This window comes from Phocoena sinus, chromosome 1, assembly GCF_008692025.1.
Source record: "Phocoena sinus isolate mPhoSin1 chromosome 1, mPhoSin1.pri, whole genome shotgun sequence".
Classification (NCBI taxonomy): domain Eukaryota; kingdom Metazoa; phylum Chordata; class Mammalia; order Artiodactyla; family Phocoenidae; genus Phocoena; species Phocoena sinus.
Window position 1 is genome coordinate 17329701 of NC_045763.1, and position 24369 is coordinate 17354069.

Sequence of the window (24369 nt, forward strand, 5' to 3'; positions counted from 1 at the left end):
TTCAGGGCGCTCACAGCATGGACACGGCCAACCTTGGAGTGGAGCTTGGTTTCCTGTCCCTGTTTCCTCACTTACCGGCTGACTGTGTGACCTCGGGTGAGAGACTTAACCTCTCTGGGCCCATTTTCTCATCTGTGAAAAGGGCGACTATTTCCTCTCTTGCAGAGTCACTGGGAGCCTGAAGCAGGGCATTGCTTGTGAATTACGCAGCCCAGGGTCTGGTGCATGTTGAGTTTTTTCCGGTGGTCAGTTGTTGTTTTCTTTCCTTTTTCTTTCCTCTACAAGTAAAGTCATAGGATGTTAGGAGAGCCCTGGAAAAGAAGGGACTTACTGCTTGAGGGAGTCAGGAAAGACTTCATGTTGAAGAGAGGGTATTGGAGTAGGATTATGAGGAATGAATAGAAGTTTCCTGGGCATACCAGGGCTTGGGAAGCAGGAACCATATCTGTCTTGGATTATCCTTGTTTCTCCAATGCCTGGTGTATAATAGGAGCTCAGTAAATTTCTGCTGGACGGGAGGATGGCATTCCAGGAGGCAGAGACAGCATAAGCAGAGACGTAGAGGCATGCCCAGGTCTGGTGTCACTGGTGGACAAGCCACTCTGTCTATCAAAACCTTTGTGCATGTGAGTTCACCTTCCTGTATCCCCTGGAGGACTGTGGGCACCCCAAGGGCAGGCTCCTGTTGCCTTCGTCTTACTATCGCTATGGCCCACCCACAGCCCGGCCCAGAGGATCAGCCCTGGACTTGACGCCCAAACGGATTGAAGGCTGCCCCTTTGGATGACTTTCAAAATCCTTGTTTGGGGTAAGGGGTGTGGGTGTGTGTGTGCATGTGTTGTGGCAGCTGCCTTCCCATCACCCTCCCCCTCTTCCAGGGACCCAAGGATAAAGTCCCAACATTTTATCCCCCTTACCGGGGCCTTCCCGATTGGCCTCTATCCATTTCTCTGGCCCCATAAATCTTCGTCAGATGATGTTACGTACTATGAGAAGAGTAAAGCCGGGCAAAGGCGGGGGATTGGGGGAGGCTAGGGGCAGAGATCGCTGTTTTAGGTGGGTGGTCAGAGAGGGGCCTTCCTGAGATGGTGACTCTGGAGCACAGAGTTTCTCCTTCATCAACAACCCCTTCAGGCTCTGGGAGCAAAGCCTGTCTCACACTGCGGGCTGGGCAGGGCATCCCCCTGTGCCCCATGGCCTTTGAGTACTCCTTCTTCTTGTCTCTGGCCTGCCTGGCCCAGCCACCTTTTAACCGTGTGAACTTGGACAATTCGATTAGGCTTTCTTTACCTCAGCTTCCTCATCTGTTAAATGGGGGTAAAATGGTACCTGCTTCCAGGGTGGCTGTGGGCATCCCCTCTGTCCTCACCTGCAGAGGCTCAGGATAGCACCTGGCAAGTCCTCTGTGCGCCAGAAATGGATCTATATTAGTGATAGATCTATAAATGATCCCATTTATTCCATTTTTATTCCTTTGTCCCTCCCGATTCACTGGCCATTGAGTCTTGTCCAATCCTCTGGAAATGGAAATGGGAGGAACTTCCCAGGGAAGCTTGGGCAAGACTCGGGAGTGAGGAGGGTGCTCTGTAGTCCTTCCAACTGCTGACCGGGAACTGTGACTAAGCAAGCCCTCAGTTACGTGCCAGGACGGTGCTAAGTCTTTTACAAGCATCATTATCTCATACAATCCTCTCGACACCCCTGAAAGAGTCCCACGCTGCAGATAAGGAAACCCCTGACTCGGGAGATGGTAACCTGACTCCCAAGGGGCTGAGCTGGGATTTGAACCCAGGTCAGCCTGACTCTACACTGAACTGGAGAAATACCTTCCAGACCACGTCAGTGTAACACTGGCTGAGAGCTCCATCCACCAAGGAGGCCAAAGTTTTATTCAGTAGATTGGATCTGAGGGATCCAGATCTGAGGGAGACCATGTGTGGGCAGCCCTGGCCTTTCTCAAGAGAAGGAGGCACATTGATTGTAGAGCTCATGTACCTAAATTCAACTATACTCCTTTAGGATTTTTTTTTTGAATTTTATTTATTCATTTATTTTTTATACAACAGGTTCTTATTAGTCATCCATTTTATACACATCAGTGTATACATGTCAATCCCAATCTCCCAATTCATCTCACCACCACCGCCCCACCCCCCACTTTCCCTCTTGGTGTCCATACGTTTGTTCTCTACATCTGTGTCTCAATTTCTGCCCTGCAAACCGGTTCATCTGTACCATTTTCCTAGACTCCACATATATGCATTAATATACGATATTTGGGGTTTCCCTGGTGGCGCAGTGGTTGAGAGTCCGCCTGCTGATGTAGGGGACACGGGTTCGTGCCCCAGTCTGGGAAGATCCCACATGCCGTGGAGCGGCTGGGCCTGTGAGCCATGGCCGCTGAGCCTGCGTGTCCGGAGCCTGTGCTCCGCAACGGGAGAGGCCACAACAGTGAGACGCCCGCATACTGCAAAAAAAAAAAAAAATATATATATATATATATATATATATGATATTTGTTTTTCTCTTTCTGATTTACTTCACTCCCTATGACAGTCTCTAGGCCCATCCACATCTCTACAGATGACCCAATTTCATTCCTTTTTATGGCTGAGTAATATTCCATTGTATATATGTACCACATCTCCTTTAACCGTTCGTCTGCTGATGGACATTCAGGTTGCTTCCATGACCTGGCTATTGTAAATAGTGCTGCAATGAACATTGGGGTGCATGTATCTTTTTGAGTTATGGTTTTCTCTGGGTATATGCCCAGTAGTGGGATTGCTGGGTCATATGGTAATTCTATGTTTAGTTTTTTAAGGAACCTCCATACTGTTCTCCATAGTGGCTGTATCAATTTACAGTCCGACCAACAGTGCAAGAGGGTTCCCTTTTCTCCACACCCTCTCCAGCATTTGTTGTTTGTAGATTTTCTGATGGTGCCCATTCTGACTGGTGTGAGGTGATACCTCATTGTAGCTTTGATTTGCATTTCTCTAATAATTAGTGATGTTTAGCAGGTTTTCATGTGCTTCTTGGCCATCTGTATGTCTTCTTTGGAGAGATGTCTATTTAGGTCTTCTGCCCATTTTTGGATTGGGTTGTTTGTTTTTTTAATATTGAGCTGCATGAGCTGTTTATATATTTTGGAGATTAATCCTTTGTCCGTTGATTCGTTTGCGAATATTTTCTCCCATTCTGAGGGTTGTCTTTTCTGTCTTGTTTATAGTTTCCTTTCCTTTAGGATTGATAAGATAGATAGATGATAGATAGATAGATAGAGGATAATTCCACACGGAGGATCACTCTGCAGTGGTTCTGCGATCAGCTTTGTGAGTTGGACCTGTGAGCATCAGCGGGTCCGCAGGCGGCCTCAGTCCCACAAGGCCCTCATGAGCCGGTCACTGAGCCACAGTGGTCCTGCAGTTAAAGACACTGGGTTTTCATACTGCCCAGCCTCCAACCAAGCCAACTAGTTTATCTGGTTGCCAAAGAAAGAACAAACCACACAGAAGGGAAAGCCCACTGGCTGGAGATGATGTGCTGCCTCCCACGCAGACCAGTCAACTGTGACTGTCACTGCATGGGCCCCAACCTTGGCACAGAAGTCCTCCAGGTGATGGATGTCGGGGGATGAGCACCTGACTGAGGTCATGAAACCTGGCTTGGGCCTCCTGTGACCTTGGTCAAGTCCCTTCTCTTTCCTGGACCTCATGATCCCCCTCTGGGAGGGGAGTGGTATCAAGAGGGGGTGATCTTGCTTCCAGCTCTAACACTGCATGCGACCAGCCATTCGCTCAGTCAGTGGACATTGACTGAGACCTGGGGGATGGGATTCGTCATGTGAGGACCAAGAAGAAGAGCATGCGAGGCAGAAGTGATGGCAGGTGCAAAGGCCCTGGGGTGAGCCTGAGGTTGGCATTACTGAGGAACAGAAAGAAGTCCAGAGTGACTGGGGTGGTGGGCGAGGGGGTGACACTGTATGAGATGAGGCAGGGAGGGGAGCAGGGCTGATGGTTCTCAGCCAGGATTGGGGTACATGCCACTCCCCTAACACAGGAGTCCCACACAATACTGATATTTCCTCCATCAAGACATGACAGAATCCCACCTCCTACCTATCAGCATGACTACTGTCAAAAAAACAGAAGTCAACCAGAGTTGGTGAGGATGTGGAGACACTGGAACCCATGCGCACTTTGGTGGAAATGTGAAATGGTGTAGCTGTTATGGAATAGAGTATGGCAATTCCTGAAATATTAAAAATAGAATTATCGTGCGATCCAGCAATTCCACCTCTGGTTATATAGCCCGAAGAATTGAAAGCAGAACTCAAAGAGATACTTGTATACCCATGTTCATAACATCATTATTCACAAGAGCCAAAAGGTGCAAGTGACCCAAATGTCCATCGATGGATGAATGGGTAAACAAAAGGTGCTGTGTCCATACAATGGAATATTTCAGCTTTAAAAAGGAAAGAAATTCAGATACATGCTACAACATGGATGAACCTTGCAGACATTATGCTAAGTGAACTAAGCCAGTCACAAAAAGACAAATACTATATGATTCTACTTACATGAGGTACGTAGAATAGTTAAATTCATAGAGCCAAAGAGTAGAATGGTGGTTGCCAGGGCCTAGGGGTGGGGGAATGGGGAGTTGTTGTTCAATGGGTGTGGAGTTTTAGCTGGTGAAGATGAAAACGTTCTGAAGATTGGGTGCACAGTGATCTAAACGTACTTAGCATGACTGAACTGTACACTTGAAAATGGGTAAGAGGGTACATTTTATGTTATGTGTATTTTAACACAATTTAAAAACCCCAAAATATTAGATCATCTTTTCTCCTTGGTCAAGAGTTTAGATATTTTTCTGAGAGTAATGGGAAGCCATTGGAAGGAATTGCTATAATTGTATATATAATTTGTTATTTGTTTTGTTGAATCACTCTGGCTGCTATGTAGGGTAAGGATGCTAGGGCAGCAGGAACGGATGCAGGAAGACAGAGGAGGCTGGACAGGCATCCAAGACAGAAAGGGTGGCTTGGTCCAGGCCAGTAGCCATGGACGTGGTGAGAAGTGGGTGGATCCAGAGCGACGTGGAGGAGAGTCAATAGGACCAGCTGATGGATTGGATGGGATGGCAAGAGGAGGTGTCCCCTGTGACCTTCGGCTCCCTGGGCAGGTGTTCTCTGCACTTTTATTGCATGCTGGAGAGATGACAAGGGGCTGGGGGACCAGTCCTGTGGGAAGTCAAAGTCTGACCACGTCATATATGGGCTGGACCAGACAACTGAAGGCTCGGAAGGATTTCAAGACATCATCTTGTCCATCCTCCTGCCTCCAGACCAGACATAGACTCACCCCTCTCCCTAAACCGCATCTCCAAGAGAAGACGCGTTGGGGGATCTCAAAGCTCCCCCAGGTGTCCACGCTGGGGGTTAGTATACTTCACCCTGGTTAGAGGTTTTATCGTTTCCGAAGCCTGGTCTCAGCTCCAGTCCATTTGATCATCTTAGCATCCCCGAGGGGTTTGCAGAGAAGGTCTGCCGCCGTCCCCCCCCCCTCACATTTGAGGAAACTGAGTCTCAAAGAAGCACTGAGTCTCAGCCACGAGGAGGTTTGCAGCTCTCTTGATGATGTGTCCATTCTTGGCTTTAAAAACAGAGGTGCAGGGGCAGCAGGGAGTTACGGGGAGGTGCCCGGCTGTGGGAAGCCAGGCAGGGGGAACTGGGTGATGTGAGGGTGAGGCAGGGTCGTTACTGTAAAGTACCGGCACAATGGCGGCCTTAAAGTGACAGGAGAGCCTTTCCCTGTTTTTCTCCAAGCAGAGGGCAGGGGATTTCTGAGCCTCCCATCTGCAGCCTCCTCCCGAGGGGGCCCTGGAGACCACCCTAGACCACCCTGGCCCTGGAATGTAGCCTTCTTCTGACAACCCGGAAGCCACTGACTCCAGCAACCTGACAAACCCAGGTGTCCTGGGCAGGTCGGCTGCAATTCTCTCTGAGCGCACACATGATTGGCCCCCACCCGCGTTTGGAGAGCAGAGATGTGGGGATCGGAGGTGCTTCTAGATGCCTGACTCTCATCTCCTCCCTTTCAGCCAAGTCCAGGAATGTGTCTGGCTGCAGACAATTGGCGTCATGGCTGCAAACCAGAGACTTCCAGGGCTGGGAGTAACCGAGGGGTCCTCCCATCCATCCTCTTGCCTTCATGGGGGATGTCCCCCCTCCTCCAAAGGCCAACCCAGCCAAGGGGAAGGCTGTCTTTTTCCCCACAGAGCTCCTCTCCCCTTCCTCAGGCCCTCCTTCCCGTGGGGAGCGGCTTCCAGCCAAAGACCTCTTCCCGAGATCTGCGGACATGCTGCTTCTGCCTGCCCCGCGCATGCACCCCACTCCCCGACGGCAGCAGCACCTCTGGGAGCCTCTCCACCTCCACTTTTGGGTCATTGATTTGGGAGGGGTTTACCTGGGGTGTGGGCCTGGCCACTGAGAGCTCCACATTCCCCTTGTCTGAGGGTTGCCTTAGGGGTGGGCATGAGACTGAAACAAAGCCAATCCGATTAAATTCTGGGATTTCTGCTGCAATGGTGAGGAGAGAGGTGCTCTCTTTCAGCTGAGGTTGCCGTCAGGATGGAAGCCCAAAGCTGCCATCGTTTGAGGAGAGACGGATACCTGCCAGCAGCAGCCGGGCACCTGGATCCAGCCATGTCTGAAGCCAGAGACCCATGGACATTTTAGTTATGTGAGCTAACAAATTACCCTTCCTGCTTACTAAGTCAGTTTAAGTTGGATTTCTGTTATTTGCAGTGAAAGTGCAGCAAGCCCACCTCAGGTCCTTCCTTCTGTGCAAACTCTTGTCCTTCAGCCTTGCCTGCGGTGGGGCCAGTGGGTCTCTGCTCTGCCCTTAGCAGGAGATTTCCTACATCTCCCTGAGTCTGCTGGCCTATCGCTGCTCAACATCTGTGTCTCCACTTGGACCCACCCTGTTCCTCTCACTGTTTTCTCCTTGGGTTAATGTGATTCAGAATTCTTTCCATTACAAGTAAGAGCAGCCCACATCGCATCAGCCTGAGTGAAAAGGGAATTTGATGGCCCGGGAAGAGGCCAGAGGAGGACCTGAGGGCCTGGAACCAGGGCTCAGGGCCACCAGGATTCTCTGTGTCCATCACTCGCCTCTGCTTGTCTCTGCTTCCCTTCAGGGTTGGCCTCATTCTCTCCCTTCTGTGGCACTTGGCCAGCAGCAGCCCAGCCTGGCAGCCCCAGTCCAAAGCAAGAGAGCTACCTTCTCCAGGATCCATGGCAGTCCCAAGGAAGGACTTTGACTGGCCTTGCTGGGGTCACGTGCCCACTCTTGGAGCAATTACTGCTGCCAGGTCAGTGGGGAACAATCATTGACCAGCTCTGGGTTGTGTGATTTTAGTGATTGATAAAGTCATGTTGGAGGAAGGGCAACTTCCCAGGGGAGATGGGGTGGCTGATATTGGACAAAGGATGCCATATGGGGGCTGCTGGACAGAAAGGAGCCAGTGACACCTGCCTCAGCCACCACTACCATCACCACCATTGCCATCTGCCAATATTAACTGAGTCCCAGCATGGGCCAGATTCCAAGAGGAATCCATTCATTCATTCGTCATCATGCATCAGCCCTGCACCAAGGCCTGAGCTAGACACACAGTGATGAGACAAGTGTCTCTCTCTTTTTTTTTTTTTTTGCGGTACGCGGGCCTATCACTGCTGTGGCCTCTCCCTGCTGTGGCCTCTCCTGTTGCGGAGCACAGGCTCCGGACGCACAGGCTCAGCGACCATGGCTCACGGGCCCAGCCGCTCCACGGCATGTGGGATCTTCCCGGACCGGGGCACGAACCCGTATACCCTGCATCGGCAGGCGGACTCTCAACCACTGCGTCACCAGGGAAGCCCGAGACAAGTGTCTCTTGTCTCACTCACAGACGGGGACTCAAGTCCTAGTTCAGCCTAGAGGGCAAGAGCATTAAACGAGCCCTTACATTTCCCCGAGGTCAGAGCATCAGTAGGGGAGATTAAGGTACTCAGAGCAGGGCCAGCTGAACGTGGTTTTGGCCGGGCGGTCAGGGAGGGCTTCCAAGCCTTAGCTGTCACTAAGCAGAGACCTAAAGGGAGAGCAGGAGATAGCCAGGTGGAGAAGAAGATGTTCCAGGAGAAGTGATACTGGGGGGAGTGGAGCTTCTGCCCCTGGTATTCATGTGATGTGGGAACACAGGGCATGAACCCATTCATTCGTCTGTTCCTTCCTTTACTCAGCTGGTGCCAGCTGAGGACCAGGGATGGCCTTGGTACTCGGCTGGGCGAACAGCCACGGCCCCTTCCCGCAGGTGCTGGCGAGGCGGACGTGGGCTGTGAGAGGTGGCAGGGCAGGGGGTAGCTTGCTTGGTGGGAGGATGCCGAGGGACTGCGGAGGAGGTGCCGTCCACACTGAGCCTTGACACGAAGAGCTCACAAGTGGAAATGAAACCACAGGCCCCCTGGTCTCAGAGCTGGCGCCTCTAACCACTGTCTCCAGAACCACCAGTGTGGGAGGGTCCTGGGCAGTGTCCTCGCACGGCCTCTCACTGCTGGGGAAGCCTGGTTCCAACATTCTTGGGTCGGAATGGGTCTTTCCTCTGCTCCCCAGAGGTGTAGGAGGAAAATGCTCTGAGTGCTGATGGGGAGGACAGGAGGTAGACCAGCCTGGGAAGGGAGGCTGGGACATATGGGTTGGGTCTGGATTTGAAGTTAGGAGATGAGATGCAGGTCCTACTTCAGCCACAGACTCAACCCGTGACGTTGGCCGCGTGATCCCGCCCCTCTCCAGACCTCAGTGGACTCCTCCGTTTACATGGAAGAAGCCCATACATAGGTCTTGATAGGGCGTCCTTCCAGTTCTGATATGTGGGATTGGCTCCTGGGCCTCCAGCCCCTGCAACGCCGGAGATGTCTTCGTAGACCGGGAGGGGACGGTGGAGGTGAGGCTGCGCCAGGGCTCCTGGCTCTCGGCCGCGCCGCCTGCCTCCTTCAGGTCCTGAGTCATCTTCCAGGCAGCGAGTGACCTCTCCGTACCCCTGTCTCCCCCCAGCCCCGTGACCCTGGGCGGCGTGCAGGACCAGGCCGTCCCAGGCGGGCGGCACGGTGGAAATCACAATATTGACCCAGCACGCAGGAAGTGGGGAGGACAGGCCGCCAGGGTCCCGGGCCTGGGGGAGACAGCTTGCTGAGTGATGAGCTTGGAGCCAAGCTCTCCCTCCCTCCTGGGTCACAGTGCTGCCCGCCCGCCCACCCGCCAAGGCTATTCCCGCCCCCCCAACTCCAGGGCCCCCTCCCCGGACCTCCCTCCTACACATTCCTCGGGCCCAGGCCCGGGAAGGGCGCTGCTGGTGAGCGCTGCGGCCTCAGGCCCTCTTGGGCCCCCTGTCTTCCTCCAGATGAGGTGCAGGTTCCCCTGGGCTTCCCAGCTTCTGCGTGGCCAAACTGGGAATGTACCTCCACGGACTGCTGGTCTTTAGAATAGCCCTGATTCCCACGTAATGAATGGGGAAACAGGCTCAGAAAGTTCCTAGCCAGTCACATCAGAGCCAGGCTTCAAACTCATGTCTGTCCAGCTCCAGAACTCTGCCCAGCACCCAGGAGTCAGCTACCCTTGGTAGTGACAGCGGCGTGAATGATAAACCGCTAACTGTGTGAAGCGTCTGGTCTCACTCGGGCCTCCCGACAGCTCCATGAGGGGTTCAGTTATTCACCTGGCTTTCCAGATGGGGGGAGTAAGGCTCAGAGGTGGTAAAATAGCTTTCCCAAGGACACAGCTAGTAAGCAGCAGGGTGGGGATTTGCTTATGCTCTGTCTGTCTCTCCAAGCTATGGGGCAGGAGGGGCCCATTCTCAAAGATTTGCTCAAATGCTACCACACCCCCGTCAAGCCTTAGGAGCACATTCGGACCTGTGTTCCCGTGGGCACTTGCATTTGCAAAGGGCTTCCCTGGGGCCGCCCAGCCCAAAGCCTTGCCCTGCCATGGTGGAACTCTAGGTGGGTGCTGCTTGGAGGGCTGGGCCATGGGACTTGGAGGTGACCACCCAGCCTGCCGATGGGTCAGGCTGGACCTGGGAGTCCTGCCATGTGGGAAGCAACCTCTAGGCAGGCAGTGGGGGCAACAGAAATACTCCCGGGCTTAGAGGTGGGAACTGGGGCTCTTCCCTACCTCTCAGGGTCTCCTCATGTAGAGAAGGGCTTGGGGGCCATTTGAAGGTCTACTCCCCAACACCAGAAAGTGGGGAGGAGGTTTTTCTCCTGTTACTCCCAGCACCCTTCCCATGAGCTGGGTGTGGGTGGGGACAAGGCTTCCACGTGCTTTCACGGGACTCAGCTCGGATTTTATATCCTGGGCTTGCTCGATGTGGAGTCACCCATCAAAACCTGCCAATGTGCTTATTCCAGGCTGCTGTCGAGGATGTTTGAGTTGTTGCACGGCCCCACTAAAGCGACCCCAGGAGAAATTCACTTAGGGTTCAGTGTAGGTGATTTGTGCGAAGTCTGAGAAACTGGTATGATTTCACTTTACAGACACCGATTGTGTGTGTACATGTATGTGCATGCCTGAGTGTTTACTTCTTTGCCTTGCCCACCATGAAGCTCAGGGCTAAAACTGTAAAACACAGCAGTGCAGGACTCCCTGCTCCAGCTCCTTCCCCTGCTCCCCTCCACGGGCTCCAAATTATAATTATCATTTATTGAACACTTACTGTGGAGCAGGTGAGATACAACCCTCTACTAACCAGTTTCTCGTTTCCTTTGTACCAAGGTGGAACCTGACTTTCAGGATGTGGACAATGCACATCGTGGATTGCATTGATTAGTGATGTCTGCTATAGGCACAGGAAGGGAAGTACTAGCGCAGATGCCTAATATTTGCCTTCCCTCATTCATTCAGTGTATAAAATTGTGTGTACGCATATATATCCTATTTAATCATATGAAATTTCATAATCTGCCTTTGTGGAACAAGGCTTTGTGTAAATGAATAATGATAATTCATTACAAATAATGATTAGGTGCGTTCACATAGGTTACATGACTATGTCCTCACCATATCCCTGTAGGAGAAAACGAGTGGGTCGTTACAGAGGCAGAAATCCAAGTTCAGGGTCAGGACATCTGCTAGCTCATAGAGCACCTTTGTATGTATTAGAAAAATGTGCCCCTCTGAGTGATTGCTGCTTGGTAAGCAGAGCACACGGTGGATTCACCTCGTCACCCCAGATGGCCTTGTTCGGTGCACATTCTGAAACACCACACACAGCAGCCCCGTTCAGTATCTTGCCAAATCCCGCAGATATATCCCCCACTCGAAATTCAGTGCTCATTTGACTGCACACAGCTCACAGACCACATTCTGGGTCTTGGACACCAGTTCAGGCTCCAGGACAGATGGTATTTGGTCTGAGGCTGAGTGAGGGGGTGGAAGGAAGAGCAGCGTTAACAACTCAGCCTGTGTTTGTGCCACAAACAAGCAAGATCGCTTCTGGTGCCTGCCCCCGCCTGCCAGGTTCCGGCGAGGATCCTGGGCTATGAATAGTCCCAGTGAGGCCCTCTCGGAGGACCCGCCGGACTCCCCCAAGGCCCGGTCTTCAGCCTCCACCCCCAGCTCGCTGCTGGGAGATCAGGGCTGAGGCCTCCTCTTTGGCGCCTCCATCCTGCACATTTCTTCCCACTCACTCTCCGCCCGGGGTTACCGCTGCACACTGCTGTCGCTTAGGCACCCACACGGGAAGCTTGAAAAACATCTCTCTGAAAGCCGAGAAAGTGTGAGCCTTCAAGGAGGAGGGTGTGGAAGGAGAGAGGTCCTCGGAGGAGGGGAAATTTACAGGATTCCCTTGGCTGGTTCTGAGCACATCGTGAAGCCTGTGTGAACTGCCTGCCGGAGCTGAGCCACTGGTGTTTTGCTGCTTAAAATTGGATGTCAACGCTTCGGTGCCTTTGGAGGTTGCCTCCACCACCCCCTCCTTTGACAGATGAGGAAACTGAGGCCCAGGCCAGAAAGTGACTTGTCTGAGCCCGTACAGCGAGAGAGCCCAGGCACTGACCAGGCAGGCAGTGAGTGTTTGCTAAGTTCTCTGGGCATCACGTCAGGGGGCTCTGAACAGGAGCAATGTTGGGGGCTGATCAGCTTGGCTCCACTAACCAGCAGCCCGTGATGTACCAGGCTATTTCCTCGACACTTCACAACCACCCTGTGAGGACAAAGTTACTATTTACCTTACAACTGAGAAAACTCAGGGTCAGAGAGCCTGAGTCCCTTGCTGAAGGTCACACAGCATCATGGAGAGGGAGAAAGCAATACGTCGTAGTGGTTGGGAACACGGCCTCGGCATCCAACAGTCCTGAGTTCTGTTATCACCGCCCACTGATCGCGTGACCTTAGCCAAGTTACTTGTCTCTCTTGCCTCAGTTTCCTCATCTGTAAAATGGGGGTGATAACTATAGGCTGTTATGAAGGACCAGTAGGATAATGCACGGGAGGTGCTTAGCACTGTTTTGTGATGTATTATGCTCAGTAAGTAGCGCCAATGTCAGTGTGATTATCTCTACCAACATCATCAGGCAGCTGTAGCAGACACTTGTTGGGTTGGTTGCCAGAGCCCAACCTCTGCATTCCTTGGGGTGAATGGCCCCTGCCCTTTGTGTGTCATCTTGGTGGTGAAGGTGGCAGTGGGGGCTAATCCTAGGTGCTTGCCTCCCTGCCCCAGAATAGAGGGAGCCACCACCATTGTCTCCCTCCCCTGGTGTAGCACACGACCCCGCGTTGACCAGGTGACAGTGCTCTGCTGGGTCTTTGAGCCTTGAGTGGTGGTTCAAAACCAGTCAACAACCGTTGGGGATCTTTTTCTTTCTTTTGTGTCATGGTTGTAGCGTTGCGATCAGCCTTTTCCTGCTACCAGATGCTCATTTATTTATTCAGTCGGTGGCTAACCTGTGAGCACTGCCCCAGGCTAGGCACAGGGGTTGGGGGCCCTGGGAACAGTGATGCACATCACAGGCAGAGTCCCAGCTCCCCCGACTCCCAGCCTTCCTGAGCCCCCAGGCACCTGCCACTCCTGAGCTCCTTTCTCCAGCCTCATGTCGGCTCAGAGCAGCCTGTTCTCTTTCCAGATGAGCCACAGCTGGGCAGTGGCAGGATTGCACCTCAAGCCTCACTGTCTCCCGAGTCTGGGTGCTTCTCCTGGCATTACCCTGCTTCCTGGTACCCGTAGTTATCTCAGTACCCGAGCCCTGGGGGCCCTCAGAGTACCCTGGCGAGGACCAACCAGGTCACAGGATTCATCTGAGAACAGGGTTTGACCAGGCCTTTGAGGTGCCACCAAATTGCCCGACAACAGTGGTTTTCAAGCTGTGTCCCTGAGAGCTTTGATGCTCAGTAGAGGTATGTCAAGGGTTGTTGGGATTTGGGAATGGTTGGGGGGCAGTTGAGTGCAAGGGTTCACCTCCCTCCCCTGCCACCACGCCTATTTTAACCAGAGTGGCTTTCTTTAGTATAATATGTAAGAAGCACGTGCTCTGGAACAATGCTGCCTGGGTTTGAATCCTGTATGCATGACATACAGGATTGTATGACCTTGAACAAGTCCTTTAATCCCTCTGAGCCTCAGTTTCCCCATCTTGAAATGGGAATGAAGACACGTCAGAGAGTTGCTGTGAGGCTTGAAGGAAGGTGTGCCACAAAATGCTCAGTAAAGCACTAGCGTGTGGTGAATAGTATGTTTAACAACATACTAGCCACTGTTACTACTTACTTTACATATTCAGTTTCAATGGAATATTCCATAAGGGACAAAAAAGATCTTTTTTTTTTTCTGCTCAAGAAATGGTTGAAAATATCTGCCCCGCACGCTCACCTGGGCATGATCCCCTACACTCGCCTGGTTCGGGAGTCTTTCTCCAGCACGGTTCTCCTCCGTGGAAATTTCCAGCTCTCAGAATCTGCTGTGCATTGTGTGAGGAGCCGTTCCTCACTGACGTTCATATTCTGAGCCGTTTCAGGGCGTCTGGCCACGTGGCATGTACAGAAACAGGTGGCGGTTGCCCTGCCGTGGGGCTGAGCTCTGTGGGCAGCCGGTTTCTGGTCTTTTCTGCAAGAAGGCCCTTCAGCGCAGGTGTTTGGGCAGCTTTGTTGGATCGAGCTTCTCCCTGGCCCTTGCGGCTCCGTTCCCAGCCTCACATAAGGGACACCTCCCACAAACCTTAGAGGAGAGAAAAAGACTCTCACTGACCCCCTGCCCAGCAAAGCACCTCTTCCCCAGTTTGGTCTTGGGGTGGGAGATTTGGATAGCAGCTCCCAGCTGCTGGAGAACAGTCCAGCCCTGTTTGCCTCAAAACTTGCCTTTTTCCTCTCTTTGGCCAGAAGTTGTGGCCAAGGGGTCCTGCTAGTGGGTTAGGACGGTTCCTGCCCGTGTCCACCTGGGCTGAGCCTCTTGCACTGACATAACTGAAACTGGAGAATGCCACAACCTAATTTGTTCCATGAAGTGAGTGGAAAGGTCTGGAAGTCTGAGGATCTTGTCCTTGTCCCAACCGTTTTCCTTTGCTGGGCTTCCATTTCCTTGTCTGAAATATTTATGCATTCGGGAAGCAGAGCTGACCCCTCGGCCTGTGCCAAGCTCTGTGTCTGGTGCTGGGATGTAAAGATGCCCCACCTGGGTCCCCACTTTCCAGGACTCAAGTCGAGTGGACATTCTGATGTGCAAATATGTCCCTGCCAAGGACAGTGATGTAGAGTGGAGCTGTGGACATTGAATTGGAGAAAGAAAATTATGTAACAAACAAGCATCATGAAGAAGGGTGAGAAGATGGGGATATTTAAGAGAAAGTCTCACCTTTAATGGTGAGGAGTCAAGAGATATTGTCTAAAGTTGACACACGGAGAAATAGAAGTGTTATACATATGGGTATATGTGGAGGAAACGACCAGGAGAACTAAAATAAGAAATAATGATAATCAATCCTACTGAGTGTTCACCACATACCAGGTGTCGTTCTAAGTGTGCATCGATTCACTGAATCCTTGAACAGTCTTACGAGGTAGATGCTATCGTCATCACTCCCATTTCATGGATGAGGAGACGGAGGCACAGAGATGTTAGTAATTGTAAGGGGTGGGTACTGGTTGTAAACCCTAGGATGTCTGACCCCCAGAGGCCTTAACCAACTCTTAACCATCAAAAATTTGCGCTCTCGGCCTTCCCTGGTAGCATAGTGATTGAGAGTCCACCTGCCGATGCAGGGGACACGGGTTCGTGCCCCGGTCTGGGAAGATCCCACATGCCGCGGAGCGGCTGGGTCCGTGAGCCATGGCCGCTGAGCCTGCACGTCCGGAGCCTGTGCTCCGCAACGGGAGAGGCCGCAGCAGTGAGAGGCCCGCGTACCGCCAAAAAAAAAAAAAAAAAAAAAAAAAAAAATTTGCGCTCTCAAAACTTCAAAAGTTTTCTGGATGATGTAGCTGGAGTGGGCAGAGAGGGAGAGACCATTTCTTTTCTTTCTTTGCTCTTTGCTACTAATATATCTGTTACCATTTGCATGAGTTACTTTGTTTCAACACATATACAAGTAAACAACAAGGAGCGCTAATTCTGAAGTCAGACAGAGGTGGTTTCTGTCCTGGCTTTACTACTTCCTGGCTGTGTGCCCTGGAATTAAGTATTTAATCTCTCTGTGCCTGTTTCTTCCTTTGGAAAATGGGGGTGAAAAAATGCTGATAAAAGTGGGGAGGTCTCAGTAAGCTCATGTGTGCACCACACTGAGCACATGGCCTGGCCCAGAGCCAGTGCTCGACAAACGTCTGCTTCTCTTAGGCACAGAGCAGGGGAAGCACCTCCATCGGAGGGAGCCTGCGAAAGCTTCCCAGAAGAGGTTGTGCTTGAATTGGTTCTTAAAGGATGTATAGGACCGTTCTAGGTGGAAGGGCAGTTCAGGCAGAGTGAGCACGGAGGTTCGGGAGAGTGTGGGGTGTGGGGACCCACTTACTGTTCAGGATGCCTGGAAGGTCGGATGGGAGCTGGTGGGAGAAGAATCTGGAGGTCAGACCTGGGAGGATTGCAGGGCCTTATCATGTAGCTCCTTGAGGCTGAGTTAAATTTATCCCAAGGACAGCAGGGGCCCACGGAAGGGTTTGAGCAGGGGTGGGGGTGACCTGGTTGGCTTCAAGTTGTAGAAAGACAGCTCAGCTGCCACAGGGAGAATGGGCAGGAGGGGAGACCCCCGAGCCCCTTGCTGTCGTCCAGGTGATGAGGCCCAAAAGAGGGAGACGGGATGTCAGCAGTGCCCTCCGACCTGCGCCGGGCGGTCTCCTTTTTGGTCCCATCTGGTCGGGGTGGCCGGGATGACCTCCACCTCACAGCTCGAGGCCACTGCTCTGAAGGCCCGCGGAGCTGGCTGGAGAAGAAGCCGATTCCAGACTGCATAGGGGAAGCGGAAATATTTGCTCAGCTGCAAAGACAAGCTCATGAGTCTTTCCTTCCACAAGAAGTGGGAAGACACTGGCCTGGGTTGGGGTCCACCACGGTCCTCCCCCTGCTCTCCAGAGTTTTCCCCTCCCCCGTCATGCCTTGGAGCCATCCAGAAAAAGGGTCCTTCCTCCCTGAGACAAGCCCTCTGAGGTCTGAAGTCAGCAACTGTGACCCCTTTTTCCTTTTCTTCTCTCATCACACACACCCAGTTCTTTCATCTTTCCTCATGTGATGGGGCCTGACCTTTACTTTTATTTTTAGAGAAAAGTCCGGATTCAGCAGTCATTGATTCCAATCTTTTTTCAGCTGGCTGACACAGACAAGGCACCATCAGGGTTTAGAGCCAGGGCTTTGATGTGAGGTGGCCTGAGCTTGAATCTCAGTTTGGCTGCCTCTCTGCTGTGTGACCTTGGGCAAGTCACTTAATCTCTCTGAGTCTCACTGGGCCTCTTATCTAAATAGATACTCAGAACCACTTTCTCAAAGGGTTGTTATAAAGATTAAATGAGCAAATATGTCTAAAGCACTTGGACAGTGCCTGGTGCATAGTAGGTGCTCAATAAATGGTAGCTCCTATTTTCTGTGTCTCTGGACACCTTAGTATGGTTTCATTTTCCTCTGACACCATGGTTCCAGGCAGCTGTCCACTCGTCAATTGTCGTGACCTTGACTTCTGGGTGGCAAACACCAAGATGGCCTCAGTGATCCTTGCCTCTTGCTCTCATGCCTTGTGTCATCCCCTCCCCTCGAATGGAACTGGCTTCTAACCAACCAAGTGCAGCAGAGGTGATAGGATATCACCTCCATGATGATGTTACATGAGATCCTGGCTTGCTTCTTGCTAGACTCTCTCCCTTGCTAGCTTGGATGGAGCAAGCTTCCATGTCATGAGCTGTCCAAGGTGAGACCTGTGTGGTGAGAGCTGAGGATGGTCTCCACAGCCAGCAAGACAGCCCAGATGGAGCTGAATCCTGCTGACAACATGTGAACTTGGAAGTGGATCCTTCTCCCGCGATAAGCCCCCTGCCCCGGCTAACACTGTGATTGCAGCCCTCCAGGGGACCCAGCTAAGCTGTGCCCAGACTCCTGACCCATGAAACTCTGAGATAATAAATGTGTGTTGCTCTAAGGGTACTAAGTTTGTGGTACTATTGTTAATGCAGCAACAGATAACTAATACAACTTCTGAAGGTGCATAAGGGCCAAAACTGCAGTGGGCTGGCAGAATTAGAAATTCCTTAAAACAGCTGGTGTAGCAGCAGGGGCTGCAGCAAGGTGGTTCTGCTAACAATAGTAACGAGCAATGATTGAATGTTTGCTCTGTTCTGAACCCCTTCTCTGCTTCATCTCTTCTTCACTACAACCTTATGAACAACAACTATTACCCCATTAAACAGATGGCAAAGCCGAGGTTCAGAGCCGTTCAGCTGCTTATCCAAGGCTGAGGGTGGAAGTCTCAGAGACTGGCAGACCCAGGACGGCTAAGATATAGGAAGACCCCTGCACCGCACCTCAATACCATAACGGGGTCTGAATTCTGTGCAGAGGGTCAAGGCTGCAGCAGCCAGCCAGGCCTGGCTTTGTGCGGCTCTGCAGCTTCCTAGCTGGGTAAGCTTGGGCAAGTCACTCCCCCTCTCTGAGCCCTTTTCTCCTGGAATGTGAGATTGACAATACCGTCTTGGTGATTAGATTCGTGCCGGAGACCACTAGCTGTCCCTCACCACTTATCATCTTTTGTTTCCTTTTATTAATAGACTCTGGCTGAGTGCCGATACGCACATGTGGAGACAGTTCCTGGTCTTTGCAGCAAGGCAAGGCCATTGGTAGGTGAGTGGAAGTGAGGTGGGCAACCTTCAGATTCCAGCCGCTTGCCTGCCCACCATGCTCTCTTTCTCCTTCCTGCCGGGGGAGCAGGACCCTGAGGCTGGTGGGACCCTGATGCTTGGTGGAATAAACTTCTACCAAGTCGATGAGGAAATTGAGGAAATTCCTCCTCAGGAAATTGACAAGACAGAAGGAGGCTGGGAAACCTAGACAATCGTGGGCAGCTGGCCCACACACCATGGACCTTCTGTCTACCTCTGGACACGAGAGAGAAGCGAACCCCCTTCCTGCTGGGCCACTGTGTTTCTGGGCCTTTTTGTTTTGGTGGCAGAGCCTATGCCCAGACTGCTACAGATGACAAAGGCAAAGCCCTTAGTAAGTAAACAGGGGCTGCTGCCCTGCATCCTGGGGGTGGGCGTGGGGTAAGGATCAGGGATGGGGGCTGAAGGGGTTCTGCTGATCTGTGACCCTCTGCTTGGCACCTCCGAGGGTGGGGAGCGGGGGTTCTCTTATTAAGAGCCAGACACACCCACGTCCCCAGATCAGATCCACACTGAGCTCACGGGCAGTTTTAGCCACAGATTTCCTGAACTGTTTGAGCCTTACCCCAAAATGGTGCAGAAGAAGAGGCCTGGCATTCACAATATGAGAAGTGGGGAGGGAGAAAGGCCCCACAGGTAAGGCCTTCAGGGGGGTTTCATGTGGACGCCCCCCATCTCCCCTGTTCTCTCCATTTCTCCAAACCTATTTAATCCTCCCCCCACTGGGCAGCTTAAACAGCAGTAATTATTGCCTCAGTTCTGGAGGCTGGAAGTCCAAGATCAAGGTATTGGCAAGGTTGGTTCCTTCTGAGGGATGGGAGGGAGAAACTGTTCCATGCCTCTCTCCCGGCTTCGGGTGGTTTGCTGGCCATCTTTGGTGTTCTTTGGCTTACAGGGCAACACCCTGATCTCTGGCTTCATCTTCATTGGTGTTCTCCCTGTGTGTGGGTGTCTGTGTCCAAACTTCCCCTTTTTATGACACCCATCATGTTGGATTAGGGCCCAGCCTACTTCAGTAGGACCTCATCTTAACCAGTTACATCTGCAATGACCTTATTTCCAGATAAGGAAACTCTGAGGTACTGAGGGTTAGGATTTCAACAGAGGAACTGTCGGGGGGAGACACAATTCAAACCATAACACTCTGCGGCCTCTCCCTGTGGCTTGGGCTTCTCACAGCATGGTGGCTGCGAGCACCCCCAGCGCGAGCGTTCAGAGAGACACAGGTGGAAGCTGCAAGGCTTCTTCTGACCTACTCTCTGAAATCACACAGCATCACTTCTGCTGTATTCTGTGGGTCAGAAGCGAGTCACAAGGCCATCACAGACTCAGAGGAGGGGACCGCTCCAGGGTGTGAATACCGCGAGGTATACTGGGAGCTGCCTTTGGAAGCAAGCCACCCCAGTTCTGTGACAAGCTCACACATCTCCTGCACCCCAGATGGAAGTGCCTTTTATTCCCTGTTTTTGTCCACCCCAGGTCGCACACAGGGTTGGCACACGGGTAGTTGCTTAATAAATTTTTGTTGCACTAAATTATGTTGTGATAGGGTCTGCTCCATCAGCAGGAAAGTGACGGGGACCAGCCTCTTCCCATGGCTCCTTGTTCCCTGCAGAACCCTTTTCCTTGGAAATTGGAGGCTGGGTCGGGGGGCCAGGTCCTGGGACCCAAAGGACTCGAAGCCAGAGCACAGCAGGCTACTTTTTCCTGCCCATGCACCTGGGCCCGGCACTCAGGGGAAAAAGCCCCCCAGGCAGGGTGGGTTTGCCAGGCCCAGAAAGAGGGAGACCTAATTTTGAAATGTTTTCTAAATCCTCCGTGTAGAGGTTCTGCAGCCCCTGCCCCCCACTTCTGCTCTAGGGAGAGAGAAAAGGCAGCCAGAGGAAGAGAAGGAGTGGGTTTCCAGTCTGTTTATATTGCAGGCTATTTTGAAACCCCCTGAAGGCACTCACACACAGGGCCGCTTTTAAATGCACCAGGAAGTGCCCCGGAATGGAAACTGGAGTTGGAGGAATGCAGGGGCACTGCGTTGCCAGTTCTGGTGTTCTGTCCCTCAAACAACCACCAATTCAGCCCTTTCAAAGCCCAAGTCATAGCCCCTCTGGCCGGAAGGGCTCTTAAAGGTCATCCCTTTCTGCCTTTCTCCTTACTCCCCACTAAATATTTACTGAATATCTCAGCATCTTCGTTGTGTCTGTTATAGGACTCTTTTGGCCACAAGAAATATTAAAAAAGTACCTAAGCTGATCTAGATGAAAAACCAAGGGGGGGTTTATGGCTCAGTTCACTTCAAAGTTTAAGGAGTGTTGGCTTCAGGTATGGCTGGATCCAGCCGTTCCAGCCATGTTGTCAAGGCCTTGTCTTGGAACATCCCTTGGCTCTGCTGCCTCCATGGTGGCCTCATTCTCAGCATTATAAGGAGACAAGGTGGCTGCCAGCTGCTCCAGATCCTTATCTTCAAGTCTCTCAGAAGATCTTAAGATGTTATGTTCCAACTGGCCAGGCTTAGTCACATGTACCCCCTACCCCCACCCCAAGCTGGGAATAGAGTCAACTCTGCCTGAAGTTCAGAGGCACAACTTCTACCCAACTCTCATCCCCAGACACCAGGCAGCAGACCATAAATGTGTTCTCATCGCAATAAAATAGTGCCCACGTTCTCCATCTAAAACCCCTTCAGTGATGGAGAGTCCACCAGCACAGAGGCAGCCCTGTCCTTTGATAACTTTATTCAGACTTCTATAATTTCTCTTATTCTGCTTTAGTGTAATTTGTTTGTTCATCCGTCTCCCCTATCAAACTCCTTTCTTTCTGTAACTCCAGCACCTAGCACGGGGCCTGGCACATAGTAGGTGCTCAATAAGTGTTCATCAAATAAAGAAATAACATCTTCTGTGACTAAGCACACACTATGTGCCAGGTGTTTTATACATATTATCTCATTTGATCTTCAGGACCATGACCACTGTCTTAGGTAAATTTCATTGTCCCTCTTCTATGTTTGAAAAAAACTGAGGTTCTGAAAGGTTAAGAAATCACTTTAACCAAGGTCACCCAACAAGAAGATGTGGAACAAGGATTTGAGCCCAGGTCTCAGACTTCTACCTGAGGTGGGAGTGGGAGAAGCAGGGAGAGAAGGGCAGGGAATAACAAAGAAGGAGAGCAGAGAGAGTAGGGAGAGAAGAGAACTAAGGACAAAGGAAAGGGGGAGTGGGGAAGCCTTGAGTGTTAAGAAGTCTCTCCTCTGATGATTACTCTTACCTTGCTTTCTGGTCACTGACTCCTGACTCTAGTACATTTTAAGGTGGTAATGCGTTATAGCACTGTGTATATGAAAATATTAAATAAAAGTAAATGATATCAATATCAATATAGCACATTACGAGTATAAAATTGGATAAATGAAGGAAAAAGGTGATGTAATTTTGTTTGGGGTGTAGGGTATAGTTTAAAAAGAATTTCAGCTTGGGGCATTGATGGTGGGGCAAGCTGATTCTCTTCTGACATCTCAGGGAGATTCATACTCCATGTCTGGCTGCCAAGAACAAATTTTTGTTACACTGCATGGGCTCATCTTAATAGATGATTTTCTGTTAAGTTTGATAATGGTATTGATGAATAATAAGTGATACATGGAAGAGTGACGTGAGTCACTAAGGATGGCAACTGGCTGTTCTGCAGTGGCCCTGATTCATGTCATTGTCATTGGATTTGCTTTTAAGATTCAGAATAGATGTCAGGTTGGAGAGTGGGCTCTTGGCCTTTGTTGCTGTGATGTATGGAGTATGAACCACAATGGAAAATAAGAGGGAGGTCCTAGATGACAAGTGTACACGCGAGGGTCTTTCTGTGTGTAATTTCAGGGCTTCTGAAGGTCCTCTAAGTCGCACAGACATAGGCATGTGTGGAAATTACCCAAGACTAGGGAAAAAACACCCAAAGCATTAGAGAGGACAGTACAGAACTCACATAGGGTCTGGAACAGTGCCTATTCCCATGTACCAGACTGAGAATCCTCATAATTCACAGGGCATTGGGTAGAGTGCTCAGAAGGCTCTTGCTTCAGTAGTAGGAATAATTATTCCTACACTGAATGCTGCTCTGGTCTCTCTGAACAAATCTCCAAAGCAAGAATTGAAAAGATCAAACTGTTTCCAAATAATGAAATTGTGTCCCAGAACAAAGATTAGGAATTTTTTTTATAGAAATACAAAAATATCCAGCATTCAATAAGGCAAAATTCACCATGTCTGGCATCAAATAAAAAATTACCATTCATGCAAAGAAGCAAGAATATATGACCCATAATGAAGATAAAAATCAATCAAAACCAGTCCAGACTCGATATAGATGTTAGAATGATAAGGACATAAAACAGTTGTTATAACTGTATTCCATATGTTGAAAATACTAGAAGAAAGATTGAACATCTTAAGTAGAGGATTGAAGATATAAAAAAGGGACTCAGATGAAACAGCTATATATTAAGATTACAGTGTCTGAGATAAAGATACACAGGATGGGATTGATAGCAAATTAGACATTGCAGAAGAAAAGATCACTGAACTTGAATGCGTATCAATAAAAACTATTTTAAATAAAATCAAAGGGAAACAGGACACAAAAATAAAAATGAATAGAGCATCAGTGATCTGTAGGACAACCTCAAGCACCCTAATATGTGAGTAAATGGAATCCTTAAAGGGCAGGAGAGAAAATGGACAAGGGAAAGAGGGACTGTTAGAAAGAAAAACGTTAGAAGAAATAATGACTGACATTTTTCCAAATTGAGCCAAGAATCTCAAAGAACCCCAAGCACAAGAAAGAAGGAAGAAAACGACACCATCACATCATAATCAAATTGCTCAAAATCAATGGTAAAGAGAAACTCTTAAAAGTAGCCAAAGAAAATAGACACATAATGTAAATACAGAGGAGCAAAGATAAAGGTAACAGCAGATTTTTTCTTAGAGACAATGCAAGTGAGAAGTCAGGGGAACCACATGTTTAAAGGACTGGAAGAAACCAATCCCCAAAATTGTCTATCTAGAATTCTATTCTACAGAAAAAATATTTTTCAGAAATGAAGGCGAAATAAAGACTTTTAAAGATATACAAATATATAAAGCCAAAATAATTCATTACCAGCAGACCCACACAGTAGGAAGTATTTTTTTAAAATATCCTTTAGGCAGAAGAAAAATGATACCAGATGGAATATGGATTTACACAAAGGAAATAAGGACACTGGAAATGATAATTATGAAGATTGAAATATAAGATTTTTTCTTATTATTTAAACTCTTTAAAATATAACTGACCAAACAAAAAAATATAGCAAAGCAATGGAAAATTTATAGCATATGTAGATGTATAATGTGTGAGAACAATACATTTTGCATCTATATATACATGTGGGATGCTGCTAATGCAGTGCTTAGCTGGAAATTTGTAGCACTAAGTATGTGTATCAGGAAAGGGAAAAGGTCTGAAATCCATGACTTTAGCTTTCACCTAAAGAAACTAGAAAAAGAAGATCAAATTAAAACCAAAGTAAGCAGAAGAAAGAAAATAATAAAAACAGGAGAGGAAGAAGAGAAGAGAAATGGAGGTATACTCTTTTAGGTTCTTATACTACTCATGAAGTGGTATAATATTGCTTGAAGATAGAATAATAAGTTAAATATGTATACTAGAAACCCTAAAACAACCATGAAAATAACAAAACAAAGAGTTACGACTAATAAGCAAAGAAGATAAAAGGAAATCAATTTATCTAAGAAGAAGGCAGAAATAGAGAAATACAACAAATAACAGATGGGGCAATTAGAAAACAGATAGTATTATGGTAGATTTAAACCGTATCAACAATCACATTAAATATGAATGATCTGAATACCTCAGTTAAAAGACAGACTTGTTAGACTGAACAAAAAGGCAAGACCCAACCATGTGCTGCTTACAAGAAACTTACTTTAAATATGAG